Here is a 20,618-nt window from a genome sequence, read left to right on the forward strand (position 1 = left end):
GGGCATATCATATTCACATTTTCGAAAAGTCAATATAAATGAATGGATGCTATAAAGCAGGCCCCGTTACGTTTTGCACCGCTAACACAAAAAAGAAAAATACTTACTCGCACTAAATAATTTACTCTTAAGAGTATATGGTTAACACGTGGTTTTCGTATATTGATTTGGTGTAAACAGGTTTATATATTTTCTTTTCTCGTAAAATATATAAGCTATGTAATAAATTACTAGCAATTCTCAACAAATGATATAACATTCTATCAATTACTAGCAAATCCCACTAAATGTAAATTGTATTACAGGAAACTCATTAAAATATGCAGGCAAATCTGGATAGGTACACTATATATACTACATAGACAATATTTAATTGGCTAACCTACCATAGGCAAAATATATTCTTTGATCCACTAAGCAAAATTCAAGATCGAAAACAAAATTCAACAATTGGAAATAACGATATCAAAAATTTGCAAGTCCTTAATTAACTAGGTACTATATATTGTTACAATAAGAAGCACTCTAAAGTCAAAAAATACTACAATTTCCTTTTGCTTTTGCTAGCCACCATGGATAAGGCTTCGATGACACTGCTTTTGCTAGCCACCTTATTGATCTTTTCAAGCGGTTAGTCTCTCTCTCTCTCCTAGGTCTCTCTTACTCAATAGCCTCTATGGCTAAATTTTCAAAATTTTCTTTATTTGAAAGTGGTTTTTGTTAAAAGTATATTTTAAATAAAATTTATATGTTGGCTAATCAATTTTAAGTACTTTTGCCAATATAAGAGCAGTAATTTGTGTTTACCAAGGTTCCCAATGTATTTTTAGCGAAAAACTGTTTTTTTCAATTTCTGAAAAACAGATTCTGCTATTACTCAAAAATACTTAATTTTTTCCCCTAAAATTTTTACCAAATACCTCAACTCTTTAAAATAAGCGCTTTAATAGGTACGCAGATCTTACTCTTACCTTATAGAGATAAAGAGGTCGTTTGCCACCTTACCCATAAGCTTTACCAAACATGATAATACGTTGCCAATAGCGGGTGCGCTCGCACTCCCTACTATTTTATTTTCAATCAAACCATAAAATTATTATATTCCTTTTAGAATGTATAAACAGTTAATTGCATTTGCTCTGAACACACTAACCTAGGTCTACCTCGATCATAATTCATACAAATACTTTTAATATCTCATGAATTATGTTTTTTCTTGAAATTATGCTTTTGCTAATAAATTTTTGATCCACAGATGCTGTAATGGGAGAGGGAGAGCACTGCGTTTTAGTAAATGATTGTCCTTTTAGATGCAGAATTGGAATTCGGCAATGTATTAATGGGGTTTGTAAGTGTTGTTTTTCCGAATCATGCTCTGCTGGCGAAGAAAGCATTGACCTCGGTCGCAAAATGTTGAATTTGGAAGACTCTTCGTAGTTGTTAATAGCTATATTGGAATTTGTTCATGTAAATCTAATGCCTACTTATCGGCGAATAAAGATATGTTCTAAATAAGGAGTATCGCAATATTAAATGATATTTACTTGAGCTTGTTGAAATACTTTTTTTTTGGTTTTAAAATCAATGGACCTATTTTTATTTCATTCCGAAAGGGAATACAAAATACAGAAGAATTGGCATCCAAACTCTCTGTTCCTACAGAAGTGGAACATGCTCCAACCAATATATATGTAGGTCATCAGATATGTTTACAGAAGAGGGTAGGGAGTGATAAATCTTCCCTACACTATAAAAAGGAAAATCAAGGTGCATCAAAATAGTATAGTCTAAGAAGTTGTCGATCCATTGTAAAGTTGTTCTTTTGTTTCATCCTGAATGAAAGGAATTTGAGCTTATCCATATGAACCTCCCCTCTCGCCTCTCTTGGGAGTTTTTGAAAGTGTCACGCCCCGGATTTTTTACTGTCGGGATCGTGATGGTGCCTACTCTTGAAAGCTAGGCAAGCCAAAGATACAGCTTTACCACATTAACTATTAAACAGAACAAAAATAAATAATAGCTAAAGCCAAACAGAAATAAAGTGCGGAAGTGTTATAACAGTTCAACAACTCTAATACATGACTACCCCAATGATCTGATGTCACAATCCACGAACATCTAAGAAATTCTATAAATATATGTTTAAAAGAAATACATATGTTCTCAAAATAGAAAGAGATAGGAAATCCAAAATGGGGAAGAAGGGGACTCCAGGGTCTGCGAACGCCAACAGATCTACCGTGGGTCTCCCGCGGAATGAAGATAGCAACCCAAACTCTATTCACGAAGTCCGACACTAAAATCTGCACAGAAAGTGCATAGTGCAGTATCAGTACAACCGACCCCATGTACTGGTAAGTGTCGAGTCTAACAGGAAATGTACTAACGAGGCTATGACAAGACAACAATATAAACCTATGCAGTTAAATCATATACGAGAAAATAATAGTAACAGAATTTTAACAGATAAAGGCGGGAAAGGAAACCATGCTGCGAAAAATATCAGATTCTGACGGTAATTCAATAGAGAAGAAAAGTAAACACCATATTTGAACCAACAAAAATATTGATATAGTAACACGTGCACGACATCACCTTTCGTGCTTTTATTCTCGTCCTCACCATAAGAAACAACAGAAATGGCATGACATCACCCTTCGTGCATTAACTCTCATAATCATGGCACAGAATCACCCTTCATGCATTGCCTCTCAAAATCATGGCACAACATCACCCTTCGTGCATTAACACTCACAGAATATGGCACGGCATCACCCATCGTGCATTAACACTCACTCACAATATCGTGCAAGGCATCACCCTTCGTACTTTACACTCTTCCTCACCAAATAATAGAAATAATAACATTCCGTCAAGAGAATCAACAATAACAAATCTCATTTCAACAGTTAATTTCACAAAATAAGTCTCAACTTGAGTCAATACTCGACAATGATCCAATACCAAGAAAATATCATAAAACTTGTTCAACATGGAGAATCATCAATTTAAGCATGAGCAGTACGTAATAAGAGACTCAACGATCACAATATAAGACTCACTTGCATTCTCAACATCATCATATAGATACTCGTCACCACACCTATACGTCATACTCAATACTAACACATGGCAAATAGGACAACAACACATATTCCCTCAAACTAAGGTTAGACCAAACACTTACCTTGATTCCACGACCAAAATCAAGCCTCAAATACCGCTTTACCTCTCGGTTACACTTCCAATCCACTTGTATCTAGTCATAATTAATTTAATAACATCAATAAATGCTAAAGAACCCAATTCCAATGCATAATTATATGTTTCACAATATTTTCCCCAAAAAGTCAAAAACCGACCCCGGGCCTTCTTGGTCGAAACTCGAAGTTAGGACCAAAACGTAATTATACATTCCCCCACGACCCCAAATATGTAATTGGTTTTGAAATCCGACCTCAATTTGAGGTCTAAATCCCCAAATTTTGAAATTCCTAAATTCTACCCAAAAACACCTAATTTCTCATGAAAACCCCTAGATTTTGTGATGAAATCTTGCAAAAAGATGAAATAGATTGAAAAAAATGAGTTAGAAATGACTTACCTATGATTTGGAGAAGTTTGGGTCTTTGGAAAATCGCCTATGGAGGTTTAGGGTTCGAGAGATTTGAAAAAAGGGTGAAAATCCCGTCCAAGACCCTTTTACTCAACTCCAGATGTCGCAGCGACATGAGCTTCGCACTCGCAAATGCGAGAAAGGAATCACAAATGCAAACCTTCCGCATTTCTGTTGGTGTCGCAAATGCGAACCATTTGGTCGCAAATGCGAAGTTCCCCTGCCCTGACTTCTTCACAAATGCGAAGAATAGGTTCGCAATTGCGAATTATGCTGGCCTACGTCTCCTTCGCAATTGCGATAGAGACCTTTCAATTGCCAAGTCTGTGAAGCTCACAAATGCGAAGCCTGCCGCAATGGCCTGCAAATTAGCTAGAGCATACTAGCAATTCCCTAATTTCAAAAATCACTCCGTAGTCTATCCAAAACTCACTCGAGCCCTCGAGGCTCCAAACCAAACATGCACACAAGTCTTAAGACATCATATGAACTTGCTTGCGCGATAAAATTGCCAAAATAACATCTTGAACTATGAATTCAACACCAAAACTCATGATATTCTTAAGATAGTTCAAAATTTCTATTTTCTCAACCAAGGGTCCGAATTACATCAAATCGCTTCCATTTTTCACCAAATTTCACAGATAAAGTCTAAAAACTATAACGGACCTGTACAGGGCTCCGGAACTAAAATACCGACCTGATACCAATAAGATCAAATCTTATTAAATTTCCAAAAATTATTATATTTTTTAGTTAACAATCTTCTTCAAAAATTCATTTCTCGGGCTAGGGACCTCAGATTTTGATTCCTAGCATACGCCCAGGTCCTATATTTTACTACGGACCCTCCACGACCGTCCAATCACGGGTCCAGGACCGTCTACTCAAAATGTTGACCGAAGTCAACTTAAATCAATTTTAAAGGCAATACTCAATATTTTTCTCAAATTTTCATATAAGGCTTTCCGGAAGCACGCCCGGATTGCGCATGAAAATCGAGAAGGAAAAAAATAAGGTTTTCAAGGCCTTGAAACATGGCATTGGATTCTAAAACAAAAGATGACCCTTTGGGTCGTCACATTCTCCATCTCTAAAACAATCGTTCGTCCTCGAACGAACATAGAAAAGTACCTGATCCCGTGAAAATATGGGGATATATGCTCCTCATATTGAACTCGGACTCCCAGGTAGCTGCCTCAACACTCTAACCTCTCCACTGCACACGAACCGAAGGGTAACTCTTCGATCACAATTGACGAACCTGTCGGTCTAGAATAGCTACCGGCTCCTCCTCGTAGGTCAAATCCTTGTCCAACTGGACAGTGCTGAAATCTAATACGTGGGATGGATCGCCGTGATACTTCCGAAGCATGGACGCATGAAACACTGGATGCACAGCTGATAAACCTGGCAGCAACACAAGTCTGTAAGCCACCTCTCCCATTCGATCAAGGATCTCAAAAGGTCCGATGAACCTAGGGCTTAACTTGCCCTTCTTCCCAAATCTCATCACACCCTTCATGGGCGATACACGAAGCAACACTCGCTCTCCGACCATAAATGCCACATCACGAACCTTCAAGTCAGCATAACTCTTTTTCCTGGATTGAGTTGTACGAAACCTATCTTGAATAATCTTAACCTTATCCAAGGCATCCTGAACTAAATCTGTACCCGACAACCGAGCCTCTCCCAGCTCAAACCATCCAACCGGCGAGCGACACCATCTACTATATAATACCTCATAAGGAGCCATCTGAATGCTCAACTGATAGCTGTTATTGTAGGCAAACTCAACTAATGGCAAGAACTGATCCCAAAAACCTACAAAGTCAATAACACAGGCTCGAAGCATATCCTCCAAAATCTGAATAGTACGCTCGAACTGTCCATCCGTCTAAGGATGAAATACTATGCTCAACTCGACCCACATACACAACTCATGCTGAACTACCCTCCAGAAATGCTAGGTAAACTGCGTACCTCGATCAGAAATGATAGACACGGGCACACCATGGAGACGAACAATCTCACGGATATAAATCTCTGCCAACCACTCTGAAGAATAGGAAACCGTGACAGGAATGAAATGCGATGACTTAGTCAGCCTATCCATAATAACCCATACTGTGTCAAACTTCCTTTGAGTCCATGGGAGCCCAACAACGAAGTCTATAGTAATGCGCTCCCACTTCCACTCAGGAATCTCAATCTACTGAAGCAAACCACCAGGTCTCTAATGCTCGTACTTTACCTGCTGACAATTCAAACACCAAGCTACATATGCAATAATATCCTTTTTCATCCTCCTCCACCAATAATGATGCCGCAAGTCCTGATACATCTTGGCGGCGCCCGGATGAATAGAATATCGGGTACTATGGGCCTCCTCTAGAATCAACTCACAAAGTCCATCCATATTAGGCACACAAACTGGTCCCTATATCCTCAAAACTCCGTCATATCCAACTATAACCTGCTTGGAACCATCGCGCTACACTGTGTCCCTAAGGACAAGCAAATGAGGATCATCATACTATTGATCCCTGATACGCTCAAATAATGAAGACTGAGCGACTGTACAAGCTAGTATATGGCTAGGCTCAAAGACATCCAACCTCACCAACTGATTGGCCAAAGCCTGAACATCCAAAGCAAGTGGTCTCTCACCGACTGGAATTTATGCAAGGCTACCCATACTATCCGACTTCCTACTTAAAGCATCGGCCACCATATTGGCCTTTCCAGGATGACATAAGATGGTGATATCATAGTCTTTTAGTAGCTCCAACCACCTTCTCTCCCTCAAGTTGAGCTCCTTCTGCTTGAACAAATACCGCAAATTCTTATGATCCATGAACACCTCGCATGACACTCCATATAAATAATGCCTCCAAATCTTCAGCGAGTGAACAATAACAGCTAGCTCCAAATCATGAACTGGATAATTTTTCTTGTGGATATTCAACTTCCGCAAAGCATATGCAATAATCTTGCCATTCTGCATCAACACCGCATCAAGCCCAATATGAGATGCATTAGAATATACTGTATATGAACCTGAACTTGTAGGCAAAACCAACACCGGCATCGTGGTCAAAGCTGTCTTAAGCTTCTGAAAGCTTGCCTCACACTCGTCCGACTAACTAAACGGGGCAACCTTCTAGGTTAATCTTGTCATTGGGGCTGCTGTGGATGAAAACCCCTCTACAAACTAACGATAGTATCCTGCCAAACACAAGAAACTCCGGATCTTTGTAGCTGATTTGGGTCTAGGCTAGTTCTTGACTGCCTCAATCTTCTTAGGATCTACCTAAATACCCTCTGCTGATACAACGTGACACAGGAAAGCAACTGAACTCAACCAAAATTCATATTTCAAAAATGTAGCATATAACTGGTTGTCCCTCAGAGTCTGAAGAAAGACTCGAAGATGCTGCTCTTGATCCTCTCGGTTGCGGGTGTAGATCAAGATATCATCAATGAAAACAATCACAAAGGAATCCAGATAGGGCTTGAACACTCGGTTTATCAAATCCATAAATGTTGTTGCGGCATTTGTCAACCCAAATGACATCACTAGAAACTTATAATGCATGTACCGAGTGCGAAAAGCTGTCTTAGGGACATCAGATGCCCTAATCCTCAACTGATGGTATCCAGACCACAAATCAATCTTCGAAAACACATTGTCACCCTGGAGCTGATCAAATAAATCCTCAATCCTCGGCAATGGATACTTGTTCTTGATGGTGACTTTGTTCAACTATCGATAGTCTATGCACATCCTCATCGACCCATGCTTCTTCTTAACAAACAACACCAGCGCACCCCAGGGCAAGACACGAGGTCTAATAAAGCCCTTATCCAGCAAATCTTGCAATTGTTCCTTCAAGTCTTTCAACACTGGTGGCACCATATGGTATGGAAGAATGGAAATGGGTTGAGTGCCCATGTCACGACCCAAACTGGAGGGCCATGACTAGCACCCGACCATACTTGCCGAGCACTAACGTACATTTTATCTAACCTTATTTATTATCTTTTAGGGTTGACGAGATCAATATAATGGTAGACATGGATCATGGACAACCAATAATAAAATATGATGGCATGAACATACATAACATGGGATGACTAGACAATCAACAAAATACATATAAGGTACGAGCTACCACGCTACCATGAAAGACTATACAAAAAAACCAGCCGACAAGGCATACCAAACTATACATGAGTCGACACCTATCTATGAGCCTCTAAATGAACATAAGTGTTGCAACATTGCCGGAACAGGGCCCCGACATACCCATAAAGTCTATAAAAAAAGGAATACCAAGACCATGGCAAGTCCGGAGAAGGGATCTCGCCAATCACTACTGAACTGGACAGCCTACTGTGGTGGGGGAGCTGCACCTGCCTGTTTATCAGGGCCTGCAGCATGACATGCATTGTCCACAAACAAAAGGACGTCAGTATGAATAAAGCACTGAGTATGTAAGGCAGACAACCATGAATACGAACAGTAATGTAATCAGGGATAGAGAATATACAACCTGTAACATTTGAGTACCTCTGAGGGCTACTGACATGAAATGCATGATACATACATATAAATACATAAACTTTTAAATCATACGCCTCTATGGGCATCATCATCATCATATCGTACCCGGCCGTAATAGGCTCGGTAAAAAAAACGTACCCGACCATCATAAGGCTCGGTAGAATCGTACCCGGCCACGTGGAGCTCGGTAAAACCCAACTGATCAGTGGTTGCACAATAGGTGCCGTACCCGGCCAACTATAGCGTGGCTCGGTAGAGTAAAATAGATACATATATATAATGCATGCTCGACTCATGGAATCACATTCTAAACCTTTCGGAGTGACGTAAGGTCGGTATCCTCTATACACGTTATTAGGACTAACTCTTCACTATGAACCTTATAAGAATCAGGAAGTACCAACAACATTGATAACATAAGAATAAGAGAAGCAACATTAACATCAATCGTTCCATAAGAGGGAAAACAATGTAAGTACTGCTAGCTTCTAAGAGTAGAGTATCTTTGGAAGCTCATTCATTACATTATGTACAATCGGAGTCGTGCAAAAGAATGAAAGGGATAGCCTCACATACCTTGTATATACTGCCCCAATCTCAAGCTATGAAATTGTCAAAACTCTTTAGTCTACAATAAGAGAAACGATACTATCGTTATCATTTAAGCGTCATAACTATTATGTATCGACCACAACCAATTTTATGATGAAACGGACAACACCTCCCCCATTTATATGACTTCACACAATTCAAAACAATTGAGCCTCCCAAAACAATCCACGCACAACCTAATCACTTCATACATACGACATCCACCATAGTCGTGTCAAACAACCCAAAAATATTATGAAGAACTATCAGACCACAACCCTACATATATATGGTGTTTATCCACCCCCTTCCACCTCCAAAACTCCACAAAATAGTAGTTAACCACGCAGCCCAACAACAACACAAAATAGTCTGCTACAAGTGAATAACTCAAACTCACGGCTTCCGATCACCGTCCCGTGAGTTCTTACATGTATAGAACGAATTACCATGAATTTAAAGCAGTAAAAAATGTATGAAAGAGCGCAGTAGCTTACCTTACTTGTTGGATAACTCAGCCCTTCCTTTGGTTCTTCAAACTCTAGATTTTATCTTTAATTAGAACTTGAAAGAGAGGGAAAATCGATTAGGGTTTATTTGGGATTTTTGGGGAGGAGTTGCAGGGGTTTAATTTCGTTTTGAAGGTCTGAAATAAGGGTGAGATAACTGAGTTTATAATTTCTTAAAAGTACTCTCTTGTCCGACTTTGGGACTTTTACTTTTGTCCTCTTATTTTTGGCAAGTAGGTGATGCACCTACTTGTCCCCCACCAATCTGTGCAGACTTGCAAAAATACGAATATCTTTATACTTCGAGATCGTATTGACAAATGGTTTAATGCGTTGAAAACTAGACTCATAGATATTTAATTTTGTGGGTAGATCACCCCATAATTCCTTGTAAATTGGAAGAAAAGCTTAGAAACATTTGACCTAATGTTTAAGTAAAATTATGAACCTAAGTTGCGACAACGTTTGTCGACTTTTGTTTCATAACTCGTTTGACTTCAAGACTTATGATACGGATATTATATGATTCAAATACCTTAATACATGACCTCTTTAGAGTATTAAGAACCTCTAGGTTTACCTGAAAACATGAGTTACAACATCCTTGATTCGTTTAACATCTAATACTTGTTAATCACCCTTGTATCACTTAAGACCAATAGGATTAACTTCTTATCATCTCAAAGGTAATTCCTTCTTGGATTTATGTTAACTAATATATGACATGAACTAACGCGTGTGGATATGGGTTGTAACACCCTTCCCCCCTTAGGAACATTCGTCCTCGAATGTAAGGATTCATGGGGAGTTTAAATCATCGTGGATTCCGGCCAAGTTTCTCCCATAAATAGAGGTAGAACTTGCAAACAGTTAACTTAATGTATGGACTTACAAGAGTATGCAAAGCATTATGGACATGTACATTATCTGCATATCGCCATTTTGTATTAAGGAAGAGTATTCTCAAGTTATTGCTTACCTCATTGAGCCATTTCACCTTCCAATATATCATGTGTTCCACCATCATCCTTGTTATCTTCATTCTGGAATAGGTACGGGTATTTAGACTTCATCTCCCTTTCTGCTTCCCATGTCATTTCTTCCATATTTTTGTTCCTCCACAATACTTTGACGGAAGCTACATCTTTTGTTCTCAGCTTGCAGACTTGTCGATCTAATATAGCCACTGGCATTTCTTCATATAATAGGTACTCTACAACTTGTCCATCTTTGATAGGGACTACTCGAGAAGGGTCTCCAATACATTTCCTCAACATAGATACATGGATTACTGGGTGGACAAATTCCAATTCGGATGGCAATTCTAACTCATAAGCAACCTGTCTAATCCGTCGAAGAATTTTATACGGCCTGATATACCTTGGACTCAGCTTACCTTTCTTCCCAAAACACATAATACCCTTCATTGGTGAGATCCTCAGGAAAACCCAATCACCAACCTCAAAATTCAGATCACGTCGTCGGACATCAGAATAAGATTTTTGCCTGCTTTGTGCCGTCCTCAATCACTCCTGTATCACTTTCACCTTCTCAATAGCTTGGTGAATCAAATCTGGCCCATATAATTCTTTTTCAACGACTTTGAACCATCCAACTGGTGATCTACGTCTCCTCCCATATAGTGCCTCGTATGGGGTCATTTTAATACTGGAATGGTAGCTATTATTGTAGGCAAATTCTATGAGTGGAAGATTGTCATCCCAATTTCCCTTAAAATCTAGAACACATGATCATAGCATATCTTCCAGTGTCTGAATGGTAAGTTCAGCATGTCTGTCAGTCTGTGGATGAAATGCATTACTGAGATTCACTTGTGTGCCTAAACCCTTCTGAAAAGACCTCCAAAATTTAGCTGTAAATTGAGCTTCTCGGTCTGATATAATAGATACCAGCACACCATGAAGCCTAACAATCTCCTTGATATACAACTTTGCATAATCTTCAGCCGTGTAAGTTGTCTTAACTGGCAGAAAATGGGCACAGTTTGTAAGTCGATCAATTATCACCCAGATGGAGTCAAACTTATGATAAGAGAGAGGTAATCCAATAATGAAGTCCATATTAATCACCTCTTATTTCCAGGTCGGAATCTCTATATTCTGAAGCAATCCACCAGGTTTCTGATGTTCTATCTTTACTTGTTGACAATTGGGACATTGGGCTACAAATTCTGCAATAGACTTCTTCATGTTATCCCACCAATACTGTTCCTTGACATCATGACACATCTTTGTCGAGCCGAGATGGATGGAATATCGGGATTGATGAATCTCATTCATAATCTCCTCTCGCAACCCTGCCACATTAGGCACACATAATCGGCCTTGGTATCTCAGTGCCCCATCTCTTCCGATCTCAAAAGCCGTACTTTTACACTGTTGAATGCTCTCTCTTAATCATACTAAGATAGGATTTTCATATTGCCGTGTTTTTACCTCGGCTACCAAAAATGATTCTGATGTATTCTGTACAGTAACACCTCCGTCATCAGAGTCTAATAATCTGATTCTCATATTGGCTAGCTGATGAAGCTCTTTAGTCAACCCCCATCTACCTGCCTCATTATGTACTAAGCTTCCCATTGATTTACGGCTGAGAGCGTTTGCCACAACATTGGCTTTACCGGGATGATACAATATCTCGACGTTGTAGTCTTTCAGTAATTCAAGCCACCTACACTGCTCAAATTCAACTCTTTCTGCTTGAAGATGTATTGTAAACTCTTGTGATCTGTGTAGATGTCAACATGGACGCCGTATAAGTAGTGCCGCCATATCTTCAAAGCATATATTACTGCAGCCATATCCAAATCATGGGTTGGATAATTCTTTTCATGCTTCTTCAATTGTCTTGATGCATAAGCAATCACCTTCCCACACTGCATCAATACGCACCCCAAACCTATACCTGAGGCATCTCAATATACCACATAATCTTCTGTACCTTCAGGGAGAGTGAGTATTGGTGCGGATGTCAATCGATTCTTCAGCTCTTGAAAACTACGTTCACAAGTGTCAGACCACTGGAACTTGGTATCTTTCTGTGTTAACTTAGTCAATGGTGATGATATAGAGGAAAACCCTTCAACAAACCGCCTATAATATCTTGCTAGCCCCAGGAAGCTGCAGACTTCTGATGGTGTTGTAGGTCTCGGCCAATTCTTTACTGCATCGATCTTCTGAGTGTCGACACTAAGACCCTCGTCAGATATCACATGGCCAAGGAACACTACTAAGTTCAGCCAAAATACACATTTGGAGAGCTTAGCATATAACTTACGATCCTGAAGCGTCTGTAATACTATCTGCACGTGGCCCGCATGTTCCACCTCCGAATGCGAATACACTAGAATGTCATCAATGAATACAATAACGAACACATCAAGATATGGCCTAAATACAGTATTCATGAGATCCATAAAAGCTGCTGGGTCATTTGTTAGCCCGAACGACATCACCAAGAACTCAAAGTGCCTGTATCTTGTCCGGAACGCCGTCTTTGGAATATCCTTCTCCTTAACCCTCACCTGATGATACCCTGAACGTAAATCAATCTTGGAGAAATACTTGGCACCCTGGAGTTGGTCAAATAGGTCATTAATTCTTGGAAGTGGATAATTGTTCTTTATAGTAAACTTATTGAATTGTGGATAGTCGATACACATCCGTAATGACCCGTATTTCTTCCGCACGAATAGGACTGGTGCACCCCAAGGTGAAGTGCTAGGCCTAATGAAGCCCTTATCCAGCAAGTCCTTCAACTGCACCTTCAACTCTCGCAACTCTGCCGGGGCCATTCTATATGGAGGGATAGAGATCGGTTGAGTGTCACGCAACACATCAATGCTAAACTCAATCTCCCTTTCAGGAGGAAGGCATAGGAGTGCATCTGGGAAAACATTTGGAAATTCTTTGACCACGGGGATTGATTGTGAAATAGGCGGCTTCGCCTCCGCATCCCTAACGCGAACGAGATGATAAATGTAACCTTTTGAGATCATTTTCCTTTCCTTAATATAGGTAATAAACCTACCTTTCGGTGTAGCAATGTTCCCTTTCCATTCAATGACGGGTTCACCAGGAAATTGAAACCTAACCATCTTCGTACGACAGCCAACATTTGCATAGCATGACGCCAACCAGTCCATTCCCATTATCATATCAAAATCAACCCTTTCCAACTCAAATATATTTGCTGAGGTTCGACGACTATAAATCATCACAGTGCAACCTTTATATACTCTTCTAGCAATTACCGAATCTCCTATCGGAGTAGATACCGCAAGGGGTTTACTTATCAATTCAGGTTCAATGCCAAACTTATTAGCCACAAAGGGGGTAACATATGATAATGTAGATCCCGGATCAATCAGCGCGTATACATTATAAGAAAACACAGATAATATACCTGTAACAACATCTGGAGATGACTCGAGATCTTGTCGACCTACTAGAGCATAGGTTCGATTTTGAGCACCACTCGAAATTGACACTACACCTCTACCTCTACCACGACCTGTCGACTGCTGAAAACCTCGTGCTGGAGGTCGAACTGATGAGGAAGAACCTGAGACAGATCCAGTCGGCTGGGCCATACCATCACCTCCTATATTAGGACAATCCTGTATCATATGGCCAGACTGTCCGCAAGAATAACATGCATTAGAACCTCGACAACACAGTCCAAAGTGGGCCTTGCTGCACTGATCACAACGTGGTGTTGGGGGTCTCGTCTAACTAGTATCCCTGTGATGTTGCGAGCCTAATGCACACAAACTCTGACCTGGACCAGAATAGGTAAATCGGTCATATCGAGGCCTCTGAAACTGTGGAGGAGCACTAGCTACAGGTGGCACCGAACTCCTCGAAGACCGGGGCCTGACGCTACCTCTAAAGTCATCAGAATACCCTTCAAATCTTGCCCTCTTATGCTGGCCCTTATCCTGCTCCCTATCAGCCCTCTGCTGGCGCATACGATCCTCCAGGGTCTGGGCATAAGCCTGAATACGGGAAATATCCATGCCCTCCACCAAAGAGGCTGTCGTACACTCATTTATCAGATGTGGTCCCAACCCATTCACGAACAGATGCACCCTATCACTCATCTCGGTCACCGTATGGGGAGCATACCTTGCCAAAAAATCAAACTACATACTATACTCTCGCACACTCATATTACCTTGTCGAAGGTTCAAGAACTTATCAGCTCTAGCTCGTCGTATCTCAACTGGTAAGTAGTGATGAAGAAAGGCCTAAAACAATTCCTTCCACACAGCTGGAGGAGCATTCGGACCCCTGGATCTCTCCCAACTATCATACCAGAAAACCGCTAAATCCCGTAACCGATAAGAAGCCAACTCTACTGCCTCCGTATCGCTAACATGCATAACCCGTAGTGTACGATGAACCTGGTCAATAAAAGTCTGCGGGTCCTCCTTGGGGTCTTATCCGGTAAACACTGGAGTGTCTAAATTAATAAAATCATGAACTATCGTACTAATTGGTTTATCAACAACACCTGTATTCTGCCTCTGAGCCTGAGCAACTACCAAGCTAGTCAACAACTGCAAAGCACTCCGTATATCCTGGTCTGTAGTTCCAGACGGAGGAACTGGAGGTGCTGGGTGCCTCCTAATATCCTCTGGAGGAGACAAAGTAGATGAGGTATGAGAGGGCATCTCACTCTAAGACTCACTTTGTCCTGCTCTGGTTTGGGGAACCTGACTGGTACCTTCTCCCCCTGCTGTATAAAGCCGTCTACTAATCATTTGCTTCCTAGTCGAAGGCATAAATGAAATAAAACAAGGTGAATATTAGAGACGAACACTTACCAATCAACTCTACGCACGATCTAGATTCATGAAGAAGGTAACAACCCTATATATCATGTAGCCTCCTGAGTATAAATGTGGTGCGCTACACATCAATAATCAAGACTCTACTAGACACGGCTCATAGACAACCCCTAGGACACACTTGCTCTGATACCAAGTTTGTCACGACCCAAACTGGAGGGCCATGACTAGCACCCGACCATACTTGCCGAGCACCAATGTACATTTTATCTAACCTTCTTTATTATCTTTTAGGGTTGACGAGATCAATATAAATGGTATACATGGATCATGGACAACCAACAATAAAATATTATGGCATGAACATACATAATATGGGATGACCAGACAATCAAGAAACAACATATAAGGTACGCGCTACCACGCTACCATGAAAGACTGTACTACAGAAGTGACCCTATGATACCTCTATACATGGTCTGATATATAGGGGAACTAGGTTCATCCAGTCTGGACAAGTAGTTGTGGCGATGGGAGTGTCAATGATTTTGATGTCTCCATATCAAATCTCGTCAGCAGCTTCTTGCTTCACTTGTATATCTAAGAAGAAATTCAGTTCCCCCATCGTACTCATTTCTAACTCACTTCCCATAAGTTATGCACATTCTTTACATTGGGAGTCAACTGTTGCTTCAAAGATGATTTCATCAACATAGATCTGTACAATGAGTAAGTTCCTTCCTGATTTCTTTCACACTAAGCATGGGGAGCCTGGCTTTCATAACAGTTCTGTCAGTAGGTCATGGAACTAGGTTCCACATCCTGTTCCTCTCAAGTTGACGAAGCTCTTTTTGCATAGCTGTAATCCAGTCAGCATCTTCCAATGCTTCCTTGATATTCATAGGCTTTATTTGGGAGAGAAAGGCTGAGAAAGTAAGTGAATTTCTTGTCTTTGACATGTTTTGAGTTTCTCAGCAGCTGGAGTTCCATGTACAATATCCACAACTCTATTTTCTACTTTAGATATTGTGATTGAGGGACCAAGTTCCTCTATGTCGGCTGGCGTCTCATCTTCAGTTCTGAGGAACAAGGTCCATGTAAATCTGGAGTAATCATCCATACTGATGAGAATATGTACCTCTTTCTTCCTCTACATGGCATCCTCATAGGTCCACATAGATCAATATGGAGGAGATCAAGTGGTCTTGAGATACTAACTTCCTTTTCGGGCTTGAAATAGGATCTGACTTGCATTCCTTTTACACATGCATCACACACCCTGTGATCCTTTAAGCTTGATTTGAGCAAACCAAGAACCAGGTATTTCTTGACTAACTTATTCAGCAGCGTGAAAAAACCAGCTGACAAGGCATACCAAATTATACATGAGTCGACACTTGTCTATGAGCCTCTAAGTGAACATAACAACTGCAACAGAGCCGGAATAGGGCCCCGACATACCCATAATGTCTATAACAAAAATGCATACCAAGACCACTGCATGTCCGGAGAAGGGATCTCGCCAATCACTGCTGAACTGTACAACCTACTGTGGTGGGGGAGCTGCATCTGCCCGTCTATCAAGGCCTGCAGCACGATATGCAGCGTCCACAAATAAAAGGATGTCAGTACGAATAAAGTACTGAGTATGTAAGGCAGGGAACCATAAATACGAACAGTAATGTAAGCAGGGATAGAGAATATACAACCTGTAACATCTGAGTACCTCTGAGGTCTGTAAGCACGTGATTTTTGCTTCACGGACAATCACTCCAAAAGAAAACAAAAATAGTGACCAGTGACCTCGCTGTACAAATTTTCAATTTTTGATGACATGTACTGCTAGTCATTTGTGGTTCGTCCCATTTTTGCATTTTTGATCTTATCAATCAAAATACAAAGTATGTCTGTCATAGTAATCAAACCGTAATTCGGTCGTTGAAAGAAAATTCAAAAAATATATATATGCATTGTTCGTTCTAGGTTGTGATTTAACTTACTTAAATATTTTTATATGTGTGTGATAATTATGTTAAAATGTTACATTGTTGTTTATTTTAATTTCATTTTTCATTTTATTTCATTTTTTGTTTTAAAATTAGGAAAAACAAAAGAAAAAGAAGTGATGAAAATCGGTTTGGGCTAAAGAAATAAAACAAAAATAGGCCCAAAACCGGCACACAAGTCCAGTCCAAGTCCGGCCTGCCCAAACACTAATTCAAACGACGTCGTATCAGCGTCCTTATTGGAGCCGTTGATTTGATTCGAATGAGCGGTCCCGATCAGGCCACTCATTCAACCCCGAACGACGTCGTCTTAGGCAATTGATCTGAGCTGTCCAACCCCTTGATCATACGGACCCAGGCCTTCCCCCTAAACCCGTCAAATTTTGACCCGATCTAGCCTTACCCGGTCTCACCCACTATCAAACCCAAAACGACACCGTCTTCCCTAAGTGAATAGATCCTGGCCATAGATCTCATTTGATCCAACGGCCAGGATCTAAACCCCTAGATCGTATATAAGCTTTCTATCGTACCCCACGCCCCCTATTCGAACCCCCCTCCACTCATCGTCTTCACCAAACACTGAAACCCCCCAAACCCTAGCAGCCGCCCTGATTTTCCTTCCACCAGAACCCGGCGGCATGAACGCCGGTGACCACCTCCTGAACACCCTAGGACCACCTCACTATCCTGAACATGGATCTACTAACCTCTTGTTTCGAATCAGTCCTCAGCTTCTCGAATCTTCATTTGAAGATTCGAGTCGGACTATGACTTACCCCGATCTACCCTAGCTTCGCACCAGACAGTCCCCGAACCTCCCTCATGACCAAACCATGTTTGGTTTGGTCCGAATCTAATCAGGGAAACATGAATCCAAGATCTGATTTTTTGAACCCTAGGTTTCTTCGTGCCTGTTCCGTGCCTGTTTAAACCAAGAGATTAGGGTCTACTCCAAGCTAAACCAAGGGTCTGTTCCGTGCCTGTTTAAACCAAGAGATTAGGTTTAAACCTCGTGTCTGTTCCGTGCCTGTTTAAACCAAGAGATTAGGTTTAAACCTCGTGTCTGTTCCGTGCCTGTTTAAACCAAGAGATTAGGGTCTAATACAAGCTAAACCAAGGGTCTGTTCCGTGCCTGTTTAAACCAAGAGATTAGGTTTAAACCTCGTGCTTGTTCCGTGCCTGTTTAAACCAAGAGATTAGGGTCTAATGGACCTTAATTGAAGTGTTTATCCTTTGAGAAACACTTCGACTAAAGTCCGTTCAACCTTGAGAAGGGTCTGTTCGAATCCAAGCTAAGACTTTTTAATTTTTCGGGATTTAAGGTGAGTTTGTTCTCCTTCTCCTTTATTCAGTACGTGTGTGGTTTAAAGGTCTGTTCGTATGGCCAAATGTTTTGTGTAGTTTGTGTTTTTGAATTTTTATCAACTGTTGATTGTCCACCTTGCATGTACCCCTCTGTATTTGGTCAAATGTTTCCTCATTCATGTGTGTATCTAAAACTGCATAATCGACTGAATTGAAATTGTTTGATTAATCAATCCCCAAGTTAACCTCTATGTTGCCAGTGCAATTTGAACCCTTGGTGCAACACTGTTCGATTCTAATCCTTGGTTTTGATTGTATGTATCACAATTAGTATAGTCGAGTCGATATACATCGTAAATTAGTTCAGTTTGGAATCTGATCTTTGTCATTGGTTTGCCTGCTGAGATTTTGTTGAATTCAATTAGGAACTGAGTGTGTTGCCTGAGATTTGTTCGAATTGAATCAAAAACATTTGAGGGTGTGTTATAGTTGCAGTCCAGGCAGTGTTTTTTTTATGGATAACATGTTCTCTTGGCTTAGACTGTGGGCAACATGTGTATGGTTAGCTTTAAGGAATTAAAATAATTAGACAGCATGTGCTGTCAGATTATATTCCTGCTGCCCATGCTTTGGCTAAATAAATAAGAGATTAGGACACTTTAACAACAAAATAGAGAGGGGCTGTCAGGGATCTCATGGGAGGTCTGGTTATTTAAAATAACTGAGTGGAAAAACAACAGGGAGGGGGAATTTTGAGTTGTCACTCAGACTGTAAAGTGCTGAATTCAGGCTATAAAAGAGGCAGACCTTCCATTTAGAAGGGGGGGATTTTTTGAGAGATTTTTGGAGCCTGGGGAAAGGGTTTTCTTAAGGGCTGGACATTTTTAGTCTTCAGAGATTCTGTGAGTAAGAAAACTGAAAAAGAAAAAAAACAGAAATAAATTTCAGAACACTGTGAATGAGTATTGTCTAAAAGAAACTGTGTAAGAGTTCAAGGTGGTCAGGCTGTCTTTGTTGTTTGCTGTTGGTTGTTTGCCAAGCTTTTTGTGGTCATTGGATTTCTGTTGCTGTTACATTCGATATCCTAGGCTTCTTGCTGTCTATCTACTCTGTTTTCTGGGATTGCTTGTTCATTGCTCGATCACATTGTTGAGTTTCATCATTGTGGCTGTTTGGTTGTTGCTGTGTTGTGCTATTTATCTGCTGCTGCTGTGCTTGCTGCGTACCACTCAGCTGATCATTTTCCTCCTTCTTTTGTTCTCTATCCAGGTACACGACTAATAAACTATCAATGTAACTTGAAAGTTGAGCATGAATACAAAAGAGAAGATCTGAAGATTTTTTTTCATACGTAGACTGTTATGTTAAACCTCATGTAATGTACAATAGTTTGCAGTTTTGTTTGGACACTGAAGATAGCTTGCATGCCTAGTATATATCAATGTAGATTAGTTGAATGTTAGTTTATATATGTATGCTGTTAGGTGAATATATTCCCAATGCAATAGGTTGTATCCTAGACTTAGCTTAATTGTGTAGTATATTCTTTAATGTAGGCCAAGCATGAAAACTATCAACTACTAGCTAAGTTCTTTCCCTTCTGATAAATTATCTCATATAACTGGTAAGCCATACTTTAGAACAAAGAACACAAAGCTTGCAATCTCAACCTAATGAAGGTCGAGCCCAGGTCAAAACAGACCAAGCAGGCCCGCATCGAACAAACAGTGGCCCAGGTCTGGCCCATCCCGCATGAGCTGGATTTGGGCCCGCAATGTTCAATCAGCTGTCCGTGTGCGTAGTCACGTTTTCTTATTCTATAAAAGCATTTTGAATCCTGCTGTAAATAACCTGCAAGCATGTAATTAACTAGGACCATCTCTGTTTTCAATTAGTAGAGACAAACGCGATAAGAAACGTAGTTGCTATAGGATACCCTTTTAAAAAAATAAAATGAGACGAGCCTCGCCAAATAAAGGGACAAATTTCGGGGCCCTCACAAAAATATATGTATTAAATAAATAGATTCCGGGACGGGCCGTTTAAGGAAATTTCACAGCCCTACCCAAAAAAATAATAATAATACGCTAGTTGCTTTAGGCGCGCCTTTAATAATGTCATCTCCCTAAACTCGGGTGCACATTTATGTGACCCAAATATAAATATCAACGGAGTCGAAATATGTCTCCAGTCACGGGCACAT

This window comes from Nicotiana tabacum, chromosome 20 (genome assembly GCF_000715075.1).
Source record: "Nicotiana tabacum cultivar K326 chromosome 20, ASM71507v2, whole genome shotgun sequence".
Taxonomy (NCBI): domain Eukaryota; kingdom Viridiplantae; phylum Streptophyta; class Magnoliopsida; order Solanales; family Solanaceae; genus Nicotiana; species Nicotiana tabacum.